We start from the raw sequence: 18850 nt of genomic DNA, 5'->3' as shown, positions 1-18850 counted from the left end.
CTGAGGGGGCTTGTCAGGGTAGAGGCTGAGAGGATATTTGCCCTCGTGGAGGAATCCAGATCCAGGTGGCACAGTTTCACAATAAGGGGTTTTCCTTTTAAGACAGGAATGCAGAAGGATTTCTTCTCTCAGAGTGTTGTTAACCTTTGGAATTCTCTTCCACAGAGAGCAGTGGAGGCTGGGTCACTGAGTATATTCCAGGCTGGGTGAAACACATTTTTGATTGCCAAGGGAGTCATCGGTTATGGGGGCAGGCAGGAAAGTGGAGTTAAAGCCAAAATCAGGTCAACCATGATTTTATTGAATGTTGGAGAAGGTTCGAAGGGGCGAATGGCCTACTGTAGCTCCTATTTATTATGATCTTATAATAGTATTCACGTTGTTTTCCCATTGAATACAGCTAGTGTAAATGTGAAATCTTTGATTGTTTAAAATCTGAAAAATATCAGTGAACCAGTTTCACAACATAATTTGGATCAATTCTAGACGAGTTCCCAATTTTGTTATGATCTCCGTGAAGGTCAACAAACAAAGATAACAGAATTTACTGAACAACCCCAATAAAAAATCCAAAGAGACAAGATTTCACTTTTATAACTTTTACTTTTTTATTCATATGTGAGATGTGGGCAACGCTGACTAGGTCAGCATTTATTGCCCATCTTAGTTGCCCTTGATAAGGTGGTGGTGAGCTGCCTTCTCGAACTGCTGCAGTCCATGTGGCTAGTTACAACACAGCTCTGTTCAGAAGGGAGTTCTAGGATTTTGACCCAGCGACAGTGAAGGAACGGTGATATAGTTCCGAGTCAGGATGGTGTGTGGCTTGGAGGGGAAATTGCAGGTGGTGACTGCAACAATTACCGTGGAATCTCCCTGCTCAGCATAGTGGGGAAAGTCTTTGCTCGAGTCGCTCTGAACAGGCTCCAGAAGCTGGCCGAGGGCGTCTACCCTGAGGCACAGTGTGGCTTTCGTGCAGAGAGATCGACCGTTGACATGCTGTTCTCCCTTCATCAGATACAGGAGAAATGCCGTGAACAACAGATGCCCCTCTGCATTGCTTTCATTGATCTCGCCAAACCTCGTCAGCAGACGTGGTCTCTTCAGATTACTTGAAAAGATTGGATGCCCACCAAAGCTACTAAGTATCACCACCTCATTCCATGACAATATGAAAGGCACAATTCAACATGGTGGCTCCTCATCAGAGCCCTTTCCTATCCTGAGTGGCGTGAAACAGGGCTGTGTTCTCGCACCCACACTTTTTGGGATTTTCTTCTCCTTGCTGCTTTCACATGTGTTCAAGTCCTCTGAAGAAGGAATTTTCCTCCACAAAAGATCAGGGGGCAGGTTGTTCAACCTTGCCCGTCTAAGAGCGAAGTCCAAAGTATGGAAAGTCCTCATCAGGGAACTCCTCTTTGCTGACGATGCTGCTTTAACATCTCACACTGAAGAGTGCCTGCAGAGTCTCATTGACAGGTTTGCAGCTGCCTGCAATGAATTTGTCCTAACCATCAGCTTCAAGAAAACAAACATCATGGGGCAGGATGTCAGAAATGCTCCATCCATCAATATTGGCGACCACGCTCTGGAAGTGGTTCAAGAGTTCACCTACCTAGGCTCAACTATCACCAGTAACCTGTCTCTAGATGCAGAAATCAACAAGCACATGGGAAAGGCTTCCACTGCTATGTCCAGACTGACCAAGAGAGTGTGGGAAAATGGCGCACTGACACGGAACACAAAAGTCTGAGCGTATCAGGCCTGTGTCCTCAGTACCTTGCTCTATGGCAGCGAGGCCTGGACAACGTATGTCAGCCAAGAGCGACGTCTCAATTCATTCCATCTTCGCTGCCTCCGGAGAATCCTTGGCATCAGGTGGCAGGACCGTATCTCCAACACAGAAGTCCTCGAGGCGGCCAACATCCCCAGCTTGTACACACTACTGAGTCAGCGGCGCTTGAGATGGCTTGGCCATGTGAGCCGTATGGAAGATGGCAGGATCCCCAAAGACACATTGTGCAGCGAGCTCGCCACTGGTATCAGACCCACTGGCCGTCCATGTCTCCGCTTTAAAGACGTCTGTAAACGCGACATGAAATCCTGTGACATTGATCACACGTGTTGGGAGTCAGTTGCCAGCATTCGCCAGAGCTGGTGGGCAACCATAAAGACGGGGCTAAAATGTGGCGAGTCAAAGAGACTTAGTAGTTGGCAGGAAAAAAGACAGAGGCGCAAGGGGAGAGCCAACTGTGCAACAGCCCCGACAAACAAATTTCTCTGCAGCACCTGTGGAAGAGTCTGTCACTCTAGAATTGGCCTTTATAGCCACACCAGGCGCTGCTTCACAAACCACTGACCACCTCCAGGCACTTACCCATTGTCTCTCGAGATAAGGAGGCCAAAGAAGAAGGGTGCTCCCATACATCTGCTGCCCTTGTCTTTCTAGGTGGCAGAGGTCACAGCATTGGAAGGTGCTGTCTAAGGAGCCTTGGTGCCTTGCTGCAGTGCACCCTGTAGATGTTACACACTGCTGCCACTCTGCGCGGTGGTGGAGGGGAACAAAAAAGGAAACAAGATGGGGGAAAAGGTTACAGTGTGAAATTGTTCAACTCAATGTTGAGCCCAGAAGACTGTAAATTGGCGAATCGAAGATGAGGTGCTGGTACTCGAAACTGCACTGCGCTTCATTGGAATATTACAGGAGGCCGAGAACAGAGTGGTCAGCATGACAGCAAGGTGGCGAATTAAAATTACAGGCAGCCAAGAGATCGGGGTCACCTTAACACAGTACATGGAGATATTCCGCACGTGGTCACCCCAGCTGCATTCAGTCTTCCCAGTGCAGAGCAGACTGCTACATTAATGATGAATACCGTACACTAAAATGAAAGATCACAGAATCATGGAATTGTCACAGCACAGAAGGAAGCCATTTGGCCCATTGTGTTTGCACGAGCTCAATGAATAAGCAATTCATCTCGTGCCACTCCCCTGCCTTCACCCCGTGGCCGTGCACATTTTCTTTTTCACATAATAACCCAATTCCCTCCTGAATGCCCTGATTAATTAATGCCCCAATCTGTGCCATTTTGTTCACAATCCTTTCACGAGTAGAACAGTTTCTCTCTATCTACTCTGTCCAGACGCCTCATGATTTTAGGTACCTCTATCAAACCAAGTCTCATCCTTCTCTTCTCCAAGGAAAACAGTCCCAACTTTTCCAATCCATCTTCATCACTGAAATTCCTCATCCCTGGAACCATTTTCATGAATATTTTCTGTAGTCTCTCCAATGCCCTCAAGTCTTTCCTGAAATGTGGCGCCCAGAACTGGGAACATTATTCCAGCTAAGCACTGGTATTACAGGTGAGGTGAGAGTGACTGCCCTTGACATCAAGGCAGCATTTGACCGAGTATGGCATCAAGGTGCCCTAGCAAAACTGAGGTCAATGGGAATCAGGGGGAAAACCCTCCGCTGGTTGGAGTCATACCTAGTGCAAAGGAAGATGGTTGTGGTTGTGGAGGTCAACCATCTGAGCTCCAGGACATCAGTGCAGGAGTTCCTCAGGGTAGTGTCCTAGGCCCAACCATCTTCAGCTGCTTCATCAATGACCTTCCTTCAATCATAAGGTCAGAAGTGGGGATGCCTGGCCAGCGACGCCCACATCCCATGAATGAATAAAATAAAACACAAGTTCAACAGAACCTCCTTGTTCTTGTACTCTCTGCTCCTATTAATAAAGTCTGCTTTATTAACCACTCGCTCAACCTGTCCTGCCATCTTTAATGGCTTATGTACGTATACTCCTGCACCTCCTTTAGAATTGTACCCTTTATTTTATATCATCTCTCCATGCCCTTACTACCAAAATGGAGCACTTCACATTTCTCAGCATTGCACTTCAATATAATTGATAATAGTTCATAGTTGGCGCGTTGCTTTTGATTTTCCAAAATTCCCTAAAATGGGGGAGGGTTCCATTAGATTGTAAAATAGACGATTTAACTCTTTTATTCAAAAAGGGAGGGAGACAGAAGGCAGGAAACCACAGGCCAGCTAGCTTAACATCTGTCGCAGGGAAAATGTTAGAAGCTATTAAAAAAGATTTTATAGCAGGGCACTTAGAAAAATTCAAGGTAATCCGGCAGAGTCAATATGGTTTTGTGGAAGGGAAATCATGTTTAACCAATTTATTCAAGTTTTACTTGAAGTAACATGTGCTGTGGATAAAGAGGAACCGGTGGATGCACTGTACTTAGATTTCCAGAAGGCATTTGATAAGGTGGCACATCAAACGTTATTGTGGAAAATAAAAGCTCATGTTGTAGGGGATAACATTTTGGCAGCGATAGATGATTGGTTAGGTAACAGGGAACAATGCTCTTGTAGCCATGGTATTTATATGGCTACTCCAGTTCAGTTTCTGGTAAATGGTCACCTCTAGGATGTTGATAGTGGGGGATTCAGTGGTCGTCATGCCATTGAAAGTCAAGAGGAGATGGTTAGATTCTCCCTTGTTTTAGATAGTCATTACCTGGCACTTGTGTGGCGCAAATGTTACTTGCCATTTATCAACTCAAGGCTGAATATTGTCCAGGACTTGCTGCATTTCTACACGGATAACTTCAGCATCTGTATCAGTATCACCCAATGTGAATTGGACAAGTTGGGTGAGTGGGCAAATGCATGGCAGATACAGTATAACGTGGATAAATGTGAGGTTATCCACTTTGTAAAAACAGAAAGGCAGATTATTATCTGAATGGTGATAAATTGGGAAAGGGGGAGGTACAACGAGACCTGGGTGTCCTTGTACACCAGTCACTGAAAGCAAGCATTCAGGTGCAGCATGCAGTTAGGAAGGCTAATGGTATGTTGGCCTTCATTGCAAGAGGATTTGAGTACAGGAGCAAGGATGTCTTACTGCAGTTATACAGGGCCTTGGTGAAACCACATTTGGAGTAGTGTGCGCAGTTTTGGGCTCCTTGTCTAAAGAAGGATGTTCTTGCCGTGGAGAGAGTACAAAGATGATTTACTAGGCTGATTCCAGGGATGGCAGGATTGACATATAAGGAGAGATTGGGTCAACTAGGCCAACGTTCACTAGCGTTTAGAAGAATGAGAGGGGCTCTCATAGAAACCTATAACTTTCTATCAGGACTAGACAGACTAGCTACAGGGAGGATGTTCCTGATGGCTGAGGAGTCCAGAACCAGGGGTCACAGTCTCGGGATATGGAGTATGCCATTTAGAACCGAGATGAGGAGAAATTTCTTCACTCAGAGGGTGGTGAACCTGTAGAATTCTCTACCGCAGAAGGCAGTGGAGGCCAAATCACTAAATATATTCAAGAAGGAGAGAGATATATGTCTTAATGCCAAAGGGATCAAGGGATATGGGGAGAAAGTAGAACAGGGTACTGAATTAGACGATCAGCCATGATATTTTTTGAATGGTGGAACAGGCCTGAAGGGCCGAATGGCCTACTCCTGCTCCTATTTTCTATGTTTCTATGTGTCATGAATGGTGCTGAACATTGTGCAATCCTCAGTGAACATCCCCACTTCTGACCTTATGATGGAGGGAAGGTCATTGATGAAGCAGCTGAAGATGGTTGAGCCTAGGGTACGACCCTGAGGAACTCCTGCAGTGATGACCCGGAGCTGAGATGATTGCCCTGTAACAACCACAACCATCTTCCTTTAAGCTAGGTATGACTCCAACCAGCGGAGAGATCCCCACCCCCCCCCCCCCCACCGATGTCCATTGACTTCAGTTTTGCTAGGGCTCTTTGATGCCATACTTAGCCAAATGCTGCCTTGATGTCAAGGGCAGTCACTTTCACCTCTCTAACAATCAAACTAAAAATAGCATAAATTAAGCATGAAATAACAAATAAATCACTGTCAATATATACAGTTTACAGATTACATGTCAATTATCAGATTCAACAAAGATAGACCTTGTGGATTCAAATTCCCCTGCAACCTGAAGATTTTAGTTTCACGTTTACGTTAAGTTCATTCTCAAAACAAACAAACTTTGAAGCCAGAGCCAGTGCACCTAACAGAATTCAACATGTCATCTGTTCTGACAACAGACTGCACACACTCCTCCACTGGTCTCATTGACTGCAGACTCCATCACAATACTGATGAAGGTAGTTTTGCCTCTGCACTTTTTCAGAATTATTCGCTCTCCTTGTCCTTTACTCTGGTTTTAACCAAAGTTTATTAGATCAACTGAAGTCCCCTGTCATTACTGAACTATTTTTTCTATATTTCGCTAAAACTTTGACTGCATATTTGCTCCTCTATCTCTTCTTACTATTTGGGCGTCTATAATAAGCACCCAATAATACAACAGCTGATTTTCTTTTCTTTAACTTGCAGCCAATAAATTCAGTCTTTGATCTCTCTGGTATATTGTGCCTCTGTAGAATTGTAAAATTGATCAGGGTCACCACATCATCCTGTCTTTTTTTCTTCCCGGCCTCTCCTGAATAGATTACAGTCAGGAATGTTTAGTTCCCATTCCTGCCCATAGATAAACCAGTTCTTCGTTATAGCCAATCATTCATAACCCCATGTGGTAGTTGATGTCTGCAACTTATCAGCATTTTTGCAACACTCCTCACATTTACACACATGCATTCTAACTCAAGTTGGTTTGATTTTGTTCCCCTCCAAATGAATCCTGCTGTTTCTAAACAATTGACTTCGGCTCTTTATTGGCTATAGAGTGCTTTGGGAAGTCTTGTCCTCATCAAATATGCATTACAAATGCAGGTTTTTATTTTTATTTTTACAGCATTGCACAAAGGCAAAATCTATCTCAATGGGGCTCATTTTAAGTTCAGCTGATTACATTAATTGGGCGATATGGATTTATAAAGTCAATGGAAAGGAACATCAGAGCTCAAAGTTAAAATCATTCTCAATCTCCCTTTAAATGTAAATTTCAGAACTACAGCTGCAAATCCAAGACTGTTGTGGGGGCAGGGAGAGAAACATTCTGCTAAACAGCAGTTAAAGGGTCACGAACAATTAATGAGGAATGACAACAAAAAAAAAAGTGTTTTCACTGGCAAGGAGAGCCAAAATGGAACGGATGCAAATGTGAGTCTGACAAAATAAGCAACGGCCAGTTTGGGTTGTGCTGAAGTAGAGGTGTTAGTCGAGAGGATATTTGCCCTCTGTGTCAAATTCAGGACATCATTCCCGTGAGGAGGAGCCAAGTTACAGACCATAGAATCATGGAAACATACAGCGCAGAAGGAGGCAATTATATTCATCGCTTCTGTGCTGGCTCTTTGAAAGGGTCATCCAATTAGTTCCACTCCTCTTCGCTTTCCGCACAACAGTGACTTTATTCTGCTTCAACTTGCTGTGCAATTGTCTTTTGAAAGTTATTATTGAATCTGCTGCCACAAACCTTTCAGACAGTCCATTCCAGAGAATGGCAACTCACTGAGTAACAACAAAAAAAAACTCATCATTTTGCCTCTGGTTCTTTTGTCATTTCTTTTAAATCTATGTGCTCTGGTTACTGACCTTCAGACATTGAAAACAGTTTTTCCTTATTTGCCCTATCAAAACTGCTCAATGTTTTGAACAGTCTGTTAAAACTTCCCTTCATGGTCTGTGCTGTAAGGAGAACAACTCCAGTTTCTCTTGTCTCCCCATGTAAGTGAAGTGCTTCAACCCCGGTACCATTTGAGTAAATCTCCTTTGTACCCTCTCTAAAGCCTCGATATCCTTCCTAAAGTGTGCTGCCCAGACAGAGAAACCATTCAATTCCAAAATTTTTTTACAAAAATAAATTACGCATTGTTTGGTTGCATTTTGTTCTTTCCAAAGCTTCCGAATTGAAATTTGCTATAACAGCACCAAAATGAAGGCAGATTCTTACCTCAACCCGGAGAACAAAACTTCTTCAGCTGGTGAAAAGGGGGAAAGTTGTTTTACAAGCTTGCAAAATGCATTGAACAATCCAGCTGTGGGTGAAGTGAGAAGTCGCACAGTCTCAGTCATTTAGAAACAAAGTCTATGCTATTCTCTGAAGTGACTGGACGATTGCAAATGTTACACCACTGTTAAAAAAAAGAGGAGAGGGATAAACTCACCAATCAGAATTCAGTCAATTTTATGTCGGTGGTGGAGAAACCTTTAAAGATCCCGGATAAAATGAATTGGCACTTGGAGAATTGTGGGCTAATAAATGAAATTCAGCACATTTTATTAAAGGAAAACTGTGTTAGACTAACTTGCTCGACTTCTTTGATGAAGCAACATAGAAAGTTGATAAGGGCAGCGTGCTTGATGTTGTGCACATAGACTTTCAAAAGACGTTTGACAATGTACCACACAATAGATTTGTAAGTAAAGCCCATGGCATAAATGGTGATTTTTTTTCAGACTTCAGGGAGCACACGGTGGTGCCGACAAATAATAATGATGGGACCACTGCTGTTTGTGATCTATATTAATGAAATAAGCTTCAGTATACAGGACACAATTTCACTGTTTGCTGATGACACGAATGTGGGAATGTAGTTAACCAACAGGAGGGCAGGAAGATACTTCAGGAGAAAGTAAGATTGGTCAATTGGGCTGACACGTAGCAGATGAAATTGAATGCAGTGAAGTGTTAAGTCGCACATTTTGGTGGGAAGAATGAGGAACGACAACATAAACTAAACGGTGCCGTTTCAAAGGAGGAGTAGGAAAAGAGCAATCTGGCGGTGAAGTTTAGAAAGCTGCTGGAAAAGCATGTAAGGTGCATGGCTTTAATAACAGAGGAACTGAGTGCGCAAGCAAATATGCTAAACCTTCAGAAACATTGGTGCGGCCTCAGCTGGAGAATTGTGTTCAATTCCAGGATGCAGGATAAGGCGTTGGACAGGGATCAGAGTAAATTTACCAGATTGGTACCAGGGTGAGAGACCTCAGTTATGTGAATAGAGTGAAGAAGCTAGTGTTGCTGTCTTTGGTGGAGAGAGGGTTAAGAGGAGATTTGATGCCCGTGTTCAAAATCATGGATGTTTTTGATCAAGTAAATAAGGAAATAAGTGTTTCTTCTTGCAGAAGTTACAATAACCAAGGAACACTGATCCAAGGTGATTGGCAAAAGAACCAGATGCAACATGAGGATTTTATTTTTATGCAGTGAGTTGTCACGTTCTGGTATGGGCTGCCTGAAAGGGTGCTTGAAACACAATCAACAATTACTTTCAAATCAAATTAAATACTTGAAGGGAATTAATTTGCAGGGCTTAAGAGAAAGGACTAATTAGATAGCTCTTTCAGAGAGACAGCACAGGCACAATGGGCTGAATGGCCTCCTTCACTGTATCATTGTATAGTTCAAAGAAATGCAATGATCAACATTGAGTGGATTTATGGCTCAAGAACAAAAAATTCAATTAAGGTTTTAAACCCTGGATAGCTTAGAGCACGAGTCTTCTGTAGAGAAGGATGTAGGCCTGATCTGCAGCAGTTTGAACATCAAATCATCCCTTCATGCATATGCTTATTGCATACAGAGTGTCATTATTTGCATATGAAAGTACTATGGCAGTATTATCACCTCTGACTCAGGTTGTCTTTTCCAGTCTGACCTGTATACTTGAGCACAAAATCTAAGCCTGCACTCCCAGTATGAACACTGAGGGACTGCTGCACTGTTCGAGGGGCAGTAATAAGGCAGTGCTGCACCATAAGAGGAGCAGTACTGAAGCAGTGCTGGACTATCGGAGGGGCAATACTGAGGTAGTGCTGCACTGTCGGAGGGGCCGTACTGATGCAGTGCTGCACTATCGGAGGGGCAGTACTGAAGCAATGCTGCACTATCGGAGGGGCAGTACTGAAGCAATGCTGCATTATCGAAGGTTCAGTACTGAGGCAGTGCTGCACTATCGAAGGTTCAGTTCTGAAGCAATGCTGCACTATCAGATGGGCAGTACTGAAGCAATGCTGCACTATCGAAGGTTCAGTACTGAAGAAATGCTGCACTATCGAAGGTTCAGTACTGAAGCAATGCTGCACAATCGAAGGTTCAGTACTGAAGCAATGCTGCACTATCAAAGGTTCAGTACTGAAGAAATGCTGCACTATCGAAGGTTCAGTACTGAAGAAATGCTGCACTATCGAAGGTTCAGTACTGAAGCAATGCTGCACAATCGAAGGTTCAGTACTGAAGCAATGCTGCACTATCAAAGGTTCAGTACTGAAGCAATGCTGCACTATCGAAGGTTCAGTACTGAAGCAATGCTGCACTATCGAAGGTTCAGTACTGAAGCAATGCTGCACTATCAAAGGTTCAGTACTGAAGCAATGCTGCACTATCGAAGGTTCAGTTCTGAAGCAATGCTGCACTATCAGACGGGCAGTACTGAAGCAATGCTGCACTATCGAAGGTTCAGTACTGAAGAAATGCTGCACTATCGAAGGTTCAGTACTGAAGCAATGCTGCACTATCGAAGGTTCAGTACTGAGGCAGTGCTGCACTATCAAAGGTTCAGTACTGAAGCAGTGCTGCACTATCAAAGGTTCAGTACTGAAGCAGTGCTGCACTATCAAAGGTTCAGTACTGAAGCAATGCTGCACTATCGAAGGTTCAGTACTGAAGCAATGCTGCACTATCGAAGGTTCAGTACTGAAGCAATGCTGCACTATCGAAGGTTCAGTACTGAAGCAATGCTGCACTATCAAAGGTTCAGTACTGAGGCAGTGCTGCACTATCAGAGGTTCAGTACTGAAGAAATGCTGCACTATCGAAGGTTCAGTACTGAAGCGGTGCTGCACTATCAAAGGTTCAGTACTGAAGCTGTGCTGCACTATCAAAGGTTCAGTACTGAAGCAATGCTGCACTATCGAAGGTTCAGTACTGAGGCAGTGCTGCACTATCGAAGGTTCAGTACTGAAGCAATGCTGCACTATCAAAGGTTCAGTACTGAGGCAGTGCTGCACTATCGAAGGTTCAGTACTGAAGAAATGCTGCACTATCGAAGGTTCAGTACTGAAGCAGTGCTGCACTATCAAAGGTTCAGTACTGAAGCAATGCTGCACTATCAAAGGTTCAGTACTGAGGCAGTGCTGCACTATCGAAGGTTCAGTACTGAAGAAATGCTGCACTATCGAAGGTTCAGTACTGAAGCAGTGCTGCACTATCAAAGGTTCAGTACTGAAGCAATGCTGCACTATCAGAGGAGCAGTACTGAAGCAATGCTGCACTATCAGAGGTTCAGTACTGAAGCAATGCTGCACTATCAGACGGGCAGTACTGAAGCAATGCTGCACTATCGAAGGTTCAGTATTGAAGCAATGCTGCACTATCAAAGGTTCAGTACTGAAGCAATGCTGCACTATCGAAGGTTCAGTACTGAGGCAGTGCTGCACTATCGAAGGTTCAGTACTGAAGCAATGCTGCACTATCAGAGGAGCAGTACTGAGGCAGTGCTGCACTATCGAAGGTTCAGTACTGAAGCAATGCTGCACTATCAAAGGTTCAGTACTGAAGCAGTGCTGCACTATCAAAGGTTCAGTACTGAGGCAGTGCTGCACTATCGAAGGTTCAGTACTGAAGCAGTGCTGCACTATCAAAGGAGCAGTACTGAGGCAATGCTGCACTATCGAAGGTTCAGTACTGAAGCAATGCTGCACTATCAAAGGAGCAGTACTGAAGCAATGCTGCACGATCAAAGGTTCAGTACTGAAGCAATGCTGCACGATCAAAGGTTCAGTACTGAAGCAATGCTGCACTATCGAAGGTTCAGTACTGAAGCAATGCTGCACTATCAAAGGTTCAGTACTGAAGCAATGCTGCACGATCAAAGGTGCAGTACTGAAGCAATGCTGCACTATCGAAGGTTCAGTACTGAGGCAGTGCTGCACTATCGAAGGTTCAGTACTGAAGCAATGCTGCACTATCAGAGGAGCAGTACTGAGGCAGTGCTGCACTATCGAAGGTTCAGTACTGAAGCAGTGCTGCACTATCAAAGGAGCAGTACTGAGGCAATGCTGCACTATCGAAGGTTCAGTACTGAGGCAGTGCTGCACTATCAGAGGAGCAGTACTGAAGCAATGCTGCACTATTGAAGGTTCAGTACTGAAGCAATGCTGCACTATCAGACGGGCAGTACTGAAGCAATGCTGCACTATCGAAGGTTCAGTACTGAAGAAATGCTGCACTATCGAAGGTTCAGTACAGAAGCAATGCTGCACTATCGAAGGTTCAGTACTGAGGCAGTGCTGCACTATCAGAGGTTCAGTACTGAAGCAATGCTGCACTATCGAAGGTTCAGTACTGAGGCAGTGCTGCACTATCGAAGGTTCAGTACTGAAGAAATGCTGCACTATCGAAGGTTCAGTACTGAAGCAGTGCTGCACTATCAAAGGTTCAGTACTGAAGCAATGCTGCACTATCGAAGGTTCAGTACTGAAGCAGTGCTGCACTATCAGAGGTTCAGTACTGAAGCAGTGCTGCACTATCAAAGGTTCAGTACTGAAGCAATGCTGCACTATCGAAGGTTCAGTACTGAGGCAGTGCTGCACTATCGAAGGTTCAGTACTGAAGCAATGCAGCACTATCAGAGGTTCAGTACTGAAGCAATGCTGCACTATCGAAGGTTCAGTACTGAAGCAGTGCTGCACTATCAAAGGTTCAGTACTGAAGCAGTGCTGCACTATCAAAGGTTCAGTACTGAAGCAATGCTGCACTATCGAAGGTTCAGTACTGAAGCAATGCTGCACTATCGAAGGTTCAGTACTGAAGCAATGCTGCACTATCGAAGGTTCAGTACTGAAGCAATGCTGCACTATCAAAGGTTCAGTACTGAAGCAGTGCTGCACTATCAAAGGTTCAGTACTGAGGCAGTGCTGCACTATCGAAGGTTCAGTACTGAAGCAGTGCTGCACTATCAAAGGAGCAGTACTGAGGCAATGCTGCACTATCGAAGGTTCAGTACTGAAGCAATGCTGCACTATCAAAGGAGCAGTACTGAAGCAATGCTGCACGATCAAAGGTTCAGTACTGAAGCAATGCTGCACGATCAAAGGTTCAGTACTGAAGCAATGCTGCACTATCGAAGGTTCAGTACTGAAGCAATGCTGCACTATCAAAGGTTCAGTACTGAAGCAATGCTGCACGATCAAAGGTTCAGTACTGAAGCAATGCTGCACTATCGAAGGTTCAGTACTGAGGCAGTGCTGCACTATCGAAGGTTCAGTACTGAAGCAATGCTGCACTATCAGAGGAGCAGTACTGAGGCAGTGCTGCACTATCGAAGGTTCAGTACTGAAGCAGTGCTGCACTATCAAAGGATCAGTACTGAGGCAATGCTGCACTATCGAAGGTTCAGTACTGAGGCAGTGCTGCACTATCAGAGGAGCAGTACTGAAGCAATGCTGCACTATTGAAGGTTCAGTACTGAAGCAATGCTGCACTATCGAAGGTTCAGTACAGAAGCAATGCTGCACTATCGAAGGTTCAGTACTGAGGCAGTGCTGCACTATCAGAGGTTCAGTACTGAAGCAATGCTGCACTATCGAAGGTTCAGTACTGAGGCAGTGCTGCACTATCGAAGGTTCAGTACTGAAGAAATGCTGCACTATCGAAGGTTCAGTACTGAAGCAGTGCTGCACTATCAAAGGTTCAGTACTGAAGCAATGCTGCACTATCGAAGGTTCAGTACTGAAGCAGTGCTGCACTATCAGAGGTTCAGTACTGAAGCAGTGCTGCACTATCAAAGGTTCAGTACTGAAGCAATGCTGCACTATCGAAGGTTCAGTACTGAGGCAGTGCTGCACTATCGAAGGTTCAGTACTGAAGCAATGCAGCACTATCAGAGGTTCAGTACTGAAGCAATGCTGCACTATCGAAGGTTCAGTACTGAAGCAGTGCTGCACTATCAAAGGTTCAGTACTGAAGCAGTGCTGCACTATCAAAGGTTCAGTACTGAAGCAATGCTGCACTATCGAAGGTTCAGTACTGAAGCAATGCTGCACTATCGAAGGTTCAGTACTGAAGCAATGCTGCACTATCGAAGGTTCAGTACTGAAGCAATGCTGCACTATCAGAGGAGGAGTACTGAAGCAATGCTGCACTATCAGAGGTTCAGTACTGAAGCAATGCTGCACTATCGAAGGTTCAGTACTGAAGCAATGCTGCACTATCAGAGGAGCAGTACTGAAGCAATGCTGCACTATCAAAGGTTCAGTACTGAAGCAGTGCTGCACTATCAAAGGTTCAGTACTGAGGCAGTGCTGCACTATCGAAGGTTCAGTACTGAAGCAGTGCTGCACTATCAAAGGAGCAGTACTGAGGCAATGCTGCACTATCGAAGGTTCAGTACTGAAGCAATGCTGCACTATCAAAGGAGCAGTACTGAAGCAATGCTGCACGATCAAAGGTTCAGTACTGAAGCAATGCTGCACGATCAAAGGTTCAGTACTGAAGCAATGCTGCACTATCGAAGGTTCAGTACTGAAGCAATGCTGCACTATCAAAGGTTCAGTACTGAAGCAATGCTGCACGATCAAAGGTGCAGTACTGAAGCAATGCTGCACTATCGAAGGTTCAGTACTGAGGCAGTGCTGCACTATCGAAGGTTCAGTACTGAAGCAATGCTGCACTATCAGAGGAGCAGTACTGAGGCAGTGCTGCACTATCGAAGGTTCAGTACTGAAGCAGTGCTGCACTATCAAAGGAGCAGTACTGAGGCAATGCTGCACTATCGAAGGTTCAGTACTGAGGCAGTGCTGCACTATCAGAGGAGCAGTACTGAAGCAATGCTGCACTATTGAAGGTTCAGTACTGAAGCAATGCTGCACTATCAGACGGGCAGTACTGAAGCAATGCTGCACTATCGAAGGTTCAGTACTGAAGAAATGCTGCACTATCGAAGGTTCAGTACAGAAGCAATGCTGCACTATCGAAGGTTCAGTACTGAGGCAGTGCTGCACTATCAGAGGTTCAGTACTGAAGCAATGCTGCACTATCGAAGGTTCAGTACTGAGGCAGTGCTGCACTATCGAAGGTTCAGTACTGAAGAAATGCTGCACTATCGAAGGTTCAGTACTGAAGCAGTGCTGCACTATCAAAGGTTCAGTACTGAAGCAATGCTGCACTATCGAAGGTTCAGTACTGAAGCAGTGCTGCACTATCAGAGGTTCAGTACTGAAGCAGTGCTGCACTATCAAAGGTTCAGTACTGAAGCAATGCTGCACTATCGAAGGTTCAGTACTGAGGCAGTGCTGCACTATCGAAGGTTCAGTACTGAAGCAATGCAGCACTATCAGAGGTTCAGTACTGAAGCAATGCTGCACTATCGAAGGTTCAGTACTGAAGCAGTGCTGCACTATCAAAGGTTCAGTACTGAAGCAGTGCTGCACTATCAAAGGTTCAGTACTGAAGCAATGCTGCACTATCGAAGGTTCAGTACTGAAGCAATGCTGCACTATCGAAGGTTCAGTACTGAAGCAATGCTGCACTATCGAAGGTTCAGTACTGAAGCAATGCTGCACTATCAAAGGTTCAGTACTGAAGCAGTGCTGCACTATCAAAGGTTCAGTACTGAGGCAGTGCTGCACTATCGAAGGTTCAGTACTGAAGCAGTGCTGCACTATCAAAGGAGCAGTACTGAGGCAATGCTGCACTATCGAAGGTTCAGTACTGAAGCAATGCTGCACGATCAAAGGTTCAGTACTGAAGCAATGCTGCACGATCAAAGGTTCAGTACTGAAGCAATGCTGCACTATCGAAGGTTCAGTACTGAAGCAATGCTGCACTATCAAAGGTTCAGTACTGAAGCAATGCTGCACGATCAAAGGTTCAGTACTGAAGCAATGCTGCACTATCGAAGGTTCAGTACTGAGGCAGTGCTGCACTATCGAAGGTTCAGTACTGAAGCAATGCTGCACTATCAGAGGAGCAGTACTGAGGCAGTGCTGCACTATCGAAGGTTCAGTACTGAAGCAGTGCTGCACTATCAAAGGATCAGTACTGAGGCAATGCTGCACTATCGAAGGTTCAGTACTGAGGCAGTGCTGCACTATCAGAGGAGCAGTACTGAAGCAATGCTGCACTATTGAAGGTTCAGTACTGAAGCAATGCTGCACTATCAGACGGGCAGTACTGAAGCAATGCTGCACTATCGAAGGTTCAGTACTGAAGAAATGCTGCACTATCGAAGGTTCAGTACAGAAGCAATGCTGCACTATCGAAGGTTCAGTACTGAGGCAGTGCTGCACTATCAGAGGTTCAGTACTGAAGCAATGCTGCACTATCGAAGGTTCAGTACTGAGGCAGTGCTGCACTATCGAAGGTTCAGTACTGAAGAAATGCTGCACTATCGAAGGTTCAGTACTGAAGCAGTGCTGCACTATCAAAGGTTCAGTACTGAAGCAATGCTGCACTATCGAAGGTTCAGTACTGAAGCAGTGCTGCACTATCAGAGGTTCAGTACTGAAGCAGTGCTGCACTATCAAAGGTTCAGTACTGAAGCAATGCTGCACTATCGAAGGTTCAGTACTGAGGCAGTGCTGCACTATCGAAGGTTCAGTACTGAAGCAATGCAGCACTATCAGAGGTTCAGTACTGAAGCAATGCTGCACTATCGAAGGTTCAGTACTGAAGCAGTGCTGCACTATCAAAGGTTCAGTACTGAAGCAGTGCTGCACTATCAAAGGTTCAGTACTGAAGCAATGCTGCACTATCGAAGGTTCAGTACTGAAGCAATGCTGCACTATCGAAGGTTCAGTACTGAAGCAATGCTGCACTATCGAAGGTTCAGTACTGAAGCAATGCTGCACTATCAGAGGAGGAGTACTGAAGCAATGCTGCACTATCAGAGGTTCAGTACTGAAGCAATGCTGCACTATCGAAGGTTCAGTACTGAAGCAATGCTGCACTATCAGAGGAGCAGTACTGAAGCAATGCTGCACTATCAGAGGTTCAGTACTGAAGCAATGCTGCACTATCAGACGGGCAGTACTGAAGCAATGCTGCACTATCGAAGGTTCAGTACTGAAGCAATGCTGCACTATCAAAGGTTCAGTACTGAAGCAATGCTGCACTATCGAAGGTTCAGTACTGAGGCAGTGCTGCACTATCGAAGGTTCAGTACTGAAGCAATGCTGCACTATCAGAGGAGCAGTACTGAGGCAGTGCTGCACTATCGAAGGTTCAGTACTGAAGCAATGCTGCACTATCAAAGGTTCAGTACTGAAGCAGTGCTGCACTATCAACGGTTCAGTACTGAGGCAGTGCTGCACTATCGAAGGTTCAGTACTGAAGCAGTGCTGCACTATCAAAGGAGCAGTACTGAGGCAATGCTGCACTATCGAAGGTTCAGTACTGAGGCAGTGCTGCACTATCAAAGGTTCAGTACTGAAGCAATGCTGCACGATCAAAGGTTCAGTACTGAAGCAATGCTGCACTATCGAAGGTTCAGTACTGAGGCAGTGCTGCACTATCGAAGGTTCAGTACAGAAGCAATGCTGCACTATCAGAGGAGCAGTACTGAGGCAGTGCTGCACTATCGAAGGTTCAGTACTGAAGCAGTGCTGCACTATCAAAGGAGCAGAACTGAGGCAATGCTGCACTATCGAAGGTTCAGTACTGAGGTAGTGCTGCACTATCAGAGGAGCAGTACTGAAGCAATGCTGCACTATCGAAGGTTCAGTACTGAAGCAATGCTGCACTATCAGACGGGCAGTACTGAAGCAATGCTGCACTATCGAAGGTTCAGTACTGAAGAAATGCTGCACTATCGAAGGTTCAGTACTGAAGCAATGCTGCACTATCGAAGGTTCAGTACTGAGGCAGTGCTGCACTATCAGAGGTTCAGTACTGAAGCAATGCTGCACTATCGAAGGTTCAGTACTGAGGCAGTGCTGCACTATCAAAGGTTCAGTACTGAAGCAATGCTGCACTATCGAAGGTTCAGTACTGAAGCAGTGCTGCACTATCAGAGGTTCAGTACTGAAGCAGTGCTGCACTATCAAAGGTTCAGTACTGAAGCAATGCTGCACTATCGAAGGTTCAGTACTGAGGCAGTGCTGCACTATCGAAGGTTCAGTACTGAAGCAATGCTGCACTATCAGAGGTTCAGTACTGAAGCAATGCTGCACTATCGAAGGTTCAGTACTGAAGCAGTGCTGCACTATCAAAGGTTCAGTACTGAAGCAGTGCTGCACTATCAAAGGTTCAGTACTGAAGCAGTGCTGCACTATCAAAGGTTCAGTACTGAAGCAATGCTGCACTATCGAAGGTTCAGTACTGAAGCAATGCTGCACTATCGAAGGTTCAGTACTGAAGCAATGCTGCACTATCAAAGGTTCAGTACTGAGGCAGTGCTGCACTATCGAAGGTTCAGTACTGAAGAAATGCTGCACTATCGAAGGTTCAGTACTGAAGCAGTGCTGCACTATCAAAGGTTCAGTACTGAAGCAATGCTGCACTATCGAAGGTTCAGTACTGAAGCAATGCTGCACTATCGAAGGTTCAGTACTGAAGAAATGCTGCACTATCAGCGGTTCAGTACTGAAGCAGTGCTGCACTATCAAAGGTTCAGTACTGAAGCAATGCTGCACTATCAGAGGAACAGTACTGAAGCAATGCTGCACTATCAGAGGTTCAGTACTGAAGCAATGCTGCACTATCAAAGGTTCAGTACTGAAGCAATGCTGCACTATCAGACGGGCAGTACTGAAGTAATGCTGCACTATCGAAGGTTCAGTCTTGAAGCAATGCTGCACTATCAAAGGTTCAGTACTGAAGCAATGCTGCACTATCGAAGGTTCAGTACTGAGGCAGTGCTGCACTATCGAAGGTTCAGTACTGAAGCAA

At 45.1% G+C, this 18850-nt stretch overlaps 1 protein-coding gene across 6 annotated transcripts in view; it reads right to left on the bottom strand.

The window, feature by feature from the left end:
- Window positions 1–18850, bottom strand: part of LOC137345661 (uncharacterized) — a 156392-nt gene that overhangs the window by 101223 nt on the left and 36319 nt on the right. For 5 of the 6 annotated variants that reach the window (XM_068008919.1, XM_068008918.1, XM_068008914.1 and 2 more), the window contains exon 1: window positions 7913–8057. The exons of the other annotated variant lie outside the window; for it this stretch is intronic. The gene's annotated coding sequence lies outside the window, so the exon portion shown is untranslated. Of the gene's footprint in view, window positions 1–7912; window positions 8058–18850 lie in introns of those variants that run through there. 6 annotated transcript variants of the gene reach the window in all.

This window comes from Heterodontus francisci, chromosome 29 (assembly GCF_036365525.1).
Source record: "Heterodontus francisci isolate sHetFra1 chromosome 29, sHetFra1.hap1, whole genome shotgun sequence".
Classification (NCBI taxonomy): Eukaryota; Metazoa; Chordata; class Chondrichthyes; order Heterodontiformes; family Heterodontidae; genus Heterodontus; species Heterodontus francisci.
This window is presented reverse-complemented; position numbering and strand designations above follow the sequence as displayed.